A 4,675-nucleotide genomic window follows, 5' to 3' on the forward strand; every position below is an offset into this window, starting at 1 on the left:
TGCATGTGGGATCCGACCCCTCGGACGGGAGTGCCGCCGCGCTTCCCAAGCGCCGCACTATCCAGTGCGCCACCGGGCCGGCCCTCAGAGCTCTTTATGAAGTAATGATTTTTCCTAATGATGCTCCTCAACTCCTACTTAAAAGTGTGCACTTTCGGGGCCGGCTCGTGGCTCACTCAGTAAAGTGCGGTGCAGATAGCACCAAGGCCACAGGTTCGGATCCTATATAGGGATGGCCGGTTGGCTCACTGGCTGAGCGTGGTGTTGACAACACCAAGCCAAGGGATGAGATCCCCTTACCGGTCATCTTTAAAAAAAAAAAAGTGTGCACTTCCTTGCTTACGTACTTGGTAGTTCCAACTAGTAGTTAGAAAAATGTTACAGACACAGTGCTATTTAGGAAAGTATGTGATTGTCCTGCCGGGTGGAGATGTTTATGAAGAATAAGTGTAATTAGCTGTCTTCTTTCTGAGATTTCAATACTATATATGTGGGCAGAAATTGAGTCCAGGAGATTGAAATGATGAGGAGGTCGTGCTCACCCTCAACCACAAGATTAAATACCATTCTCTAAAATGTAGTCTCCCCCCCCCCCCCCCCGCATTCCTTATTTTATTCCACAGGCATTTAGCTGAAAACCACTCTCAAGGAAAGTAAAAAGTTCTGGAACTCAGATTTATATTCAGGTGAAGAAAGACGCAGCCCTAAATAATTCTGAAAGTATGAACCATGGAGATTATTGAAATTTTCAAATAGAGAATCAAAACCAGTAATTAGATGAAGATAGCTGCGGCTGCAAACTGGTAGTCCTGAGGCCTCAAGAAATACAGGCCCACATAGTATTACTTATTTATTTATTTTTGATGGCTGGCCTGCCGGACACGAAAAAAGACAAAAAGGAAAAAAAAAATAAAATAAAAAATTAGCTTCCAATGTCTTAACAATGATCATATTTCACATTAAAACAGATTTCTGGCTTCTCTGAAAAATAAGAAATACTATATTGGACACATTTTTTTCACATTTTGGTATTACTGAAACATGATAGTGTCATATAAGTGGCAGCATCTTTTCTTAATGGTGCATAAAATAAGGGTGTTACTTACAATTAATGGAGTTTTTTATATTTGAAAAAAATGTGGCCTTAGGGTAACTCTTTTACCGGAGTCCCACCTGCCAGCAGTAGTCTGGAGCTGAGTAGAGGTTATCCTCTTTACATGGGTTCTGACCTTACCTGCACAGCTTTTCCCATTAATGATGTCCACTTGGTCCTTTAGGCATTTGAGTTTTTGGCTCCTACTATCTATAGGGAAACTAGTGACCTTATACCAATTTATATTTCCCCAACAGACAGCTATATTGCTTCCAACTCTGTTTCCACAATGTTGTGAAAGTGTTCTTATATGTGTCTCTTTATGGACCCATCTAAGGATTTCTCTGGGAAATACACCTAGGAGTGGGATTGCTTGGTCTCAGGGTCTATACATATTTAGTTTCCCTAGGCACTATCAGGCTGCTTTCCAGAATAGATCTACTAGTTTTTACTTCCTCCAGCAATGCATAAGAGTTCCTATTTCTCTACATTCTCTCCTACTTTCTTTTGCTAATCTGAGGATGTATTGTAGTATTGACACCAGAGGAGAGGGTCTAGGGAGATTCGATGGTTGGCTTCAACCCACCCTGTCCTCTTACTAGGTCTTGACTCTGTCACAGGAAAGAATTCAAGAGCAGAGTCACAGTAGAAAAAGAGAACAGGTTTAATGTAACGAATGAGATACAGATTTCACAGAGAAAGTGCGGCCTAGCTCCAGAGACTGAGCAGGGCCCATACCAAGTTTAATGCAAAAGTAAGAAATACATAGAGTGCAGGCTGGCTCAAGAGAGTGAGCAGCTGTTTGCTGAAAGTAAGTTTAACACGAAAAAGAAAGTATACACACACACACACACACACACACACAAAAGAAAGCTTGCACACCTCAGCCTGTGAATTGCAGGTTGGCCCCGGGAAAGTGAGCAACAACCTTGCCTCCTACTGGGATCCCACTTTTATAGTTTCACTATCTAATACATATTCACGTTACCTAGTGAATGTTCAATTAAGGGGGTGGCACCCAGTTGTGTAACATAGACTTGCACGTGCTTAGTTGGTCTCCTTTTAGGGCATGTTCATTGGTCAAATTCTATCACATGCACCAAATGTATTCAAGAATATTCTGTGCTCTTTGGCATCTCCAGTGGAAGGTCATTCAAAGGACAAACTCCCTTCCACTGAGCATGCTCAGTCACTGGGGTCATATAAGCCTGTGTAAATTCCTTTTACTGACCATGCTCAACTACTGGATTTGCATAAATCCACTCCTTGTGGTCTCAATCTCCCCTCCTTAGTACTGAAAATAGGTGTAATAAGCAACAGTAACTCTCCTGTAGGGGAGGGCCTAGAGGAGGAGTATGAGACCTTGGGGAGTAGCTTTAAACTCAGAGGTGTCCTGGAACCCCAATGCGGGGAAACTGAGCACTTATCTCAGTATACCATTGTTTTACTTTGCATTTTTCTGATTTTCAATGAGTTCAAACACCTCTTGAAATTCTTATTAGTCATCTGGATTTCAGTTTCTGTGAATTGTCCATATTTTTGCCAACTTTTTCATTTTTGTTTTTGATTTTTTAGGAGTTTCTTGTATATTCTACATATTAGTCCTTTGTTGCTTCCCTGTTGAAAATATCTTCTCCCAATTTTAGATTTTACTGTTAACTTTGTCAGTGGTCTTCACTTGCTGAACTCCATTTGCTCTAATATTTGTCGGTTTATTCTATTGAGTTTTCTATATAGATGATCATCAGCACATAGTGACAGTTTTATACGTATATATATGTAGAGGGGTTTGTGTGTGTGTGTGTGTGTATATTTTTTGCAGCTGGCCAGTATGGGGATCCAAACCCTTGACCTTGGTGTTACAAGGCAACACTCTAACAAACTGAGCTAACTGGCCAGCCCCGTGACAGTTTTATTTCTTCTGTTTAATCATTCCAATTTGTAATTTCTTTTTTTTTTTTTTTTAAAAGATGACCGGTAAGGGGATCTTAACCCTCGACTTGGTGTTGTCAGCACCACGCTCAGCCAGTGAGCGAACCGGCCATCCCTATATGGGATCCGAACCCGTGGCCTTGGTGTTATCAGCACCGCACTCTACCGAGTGAGCCACAGGCTGGCCCTGTAATTTCCTTTTATTATAACATTGGTAAAGATCTCTTGTACCATACTAAACAGTAGCAGTGATAAGGAGGATCCTTGATGTATTTCGGATCTTAAAGGGAGTATTTTTAAGGTCATCCTCCCAATTAGACCAACCTTGACCACCTTACTTAAAATAAATATCCTCCACAGACACGTACATACATCATGATACCCCTACCAGCCTCAACATTTTTTCCTTAGTAATTATTACCTCCTAATATGCTATATAATTTACTTATTTTATATATACCATCTATTTTCTCCAATAGATATAAGTTCCATGAAGGCAAGAGTGTTTGTTTTGTTCATTAATATACACTAAACACATAGAGGAATGCTTGGTACATATTAGACACTCAATGAATATTTGCTGAAATAATTTTCTCCACTAAGTATGGTGTTTATTATAGATTTATGATATATAGCTTTTATAGGTGAGTAATTTCCCTTTATTTATTTATTTATTTTTTGTGGCTGGCCTGTATGGAGATTAGAACCCTTGACCTTGGTGTTATAACACCAAACTCTAACCAACTGAGCTAACTGGCCAGCCCCAATATCTTGTTTTTTGGTTTTTGCCTTTAACTCTTAGCTGAGAGCTTTTAATATCAGATGTAGAACTGAAGTACTTTTTCTGCAATTACTTAAACAAATGTATGTACCAGCCAGACTCCAAAAAAAAAGAAATAAATGTGATTCCGTCACCCCCATCCATTAATCAATGATATATATTTATAGATTTTTCTGTTGTGATTGTGCTCTTGGGATAAACCATTTTTCATCATGTTCGTTATACACTATTGACTTTGGAGATCTAATACTGTATCCAGGATTTTCACATCTGTGCTGAAAAGTAAAGAGCTCTCCTTATCTGGTTATAGTATCAAGGTTATACTAGCCTCATAAAATAAATTATCAGCTTTTCCTCTTTTTCTGGTTTCTGAAACAACTTGTGTAACAGGGAATATCCTTCAAAGCTTGGTGGAACTCATTTGTAAAACTATTTGGGCCTGAAGCTTTAGGGGAGGGGTATGAAGGTAAACCTCCTCAATTATCATTTTAATGTTTTAAATAGCATTGGCTATTCAATTTTTCTGATTCTTCTTGTGATAGTTTTGACACTTTTATATTTTTTCTAGAAAGGCACACCTTGTCCAAGATTTAAAAGTTATGGGCCGGCCTGTGGCTCACTCGGGAGAGTGTGGTGCTGATAACACCAAGGCCACGGGTTCGGATCCCATATAGGGATGGCCAGTTAGCTCATTGGCTGAGCGTGGTGCTGACAACACCAAGTCAAGGGTTAAGATCCCCTTACCGGTTATCTTTAAAAAAAAAAAAAAAAAAAGTTATTACCATATATTTGCTTATGATATTTTATTTTTAAAATCTCTGTGGTGGCTGCCCTGTACTGGCCAGCTGCCAAAAAAACCCCAAAAAACC

General features: G+C 39.6%; 1 protein-coding gene across 1 annotated transcript in view; it reads left to right on the top strand.

Moving 5' to 3' along the window:
• DNAL1 (dynein, axonemal, light chain 1) overlaps positions 1-4,675 on the top strand; it is a 39,950-nt gene that overhangs the window by 807 nt on the left and 34,468 nt on the right. The gene's annotated exons all lie outside the window — the stretch shown is intronic.

Source organism: Galeopterus variegatus, unplaced genomic scaffold (genome assembly GCF_000696425.1).
Source record: "Galeopterus variegatus unplaced genomic scaffold, G_variegatus-3.0.2 Scaffold101, whole genome shotgun sequence".
NCBI lineage: Eukaryota > Metazoa > Chordata > Mammalia > Dermoptera > Cynocephalidae > Galeopterus > Galeopterus variegatus.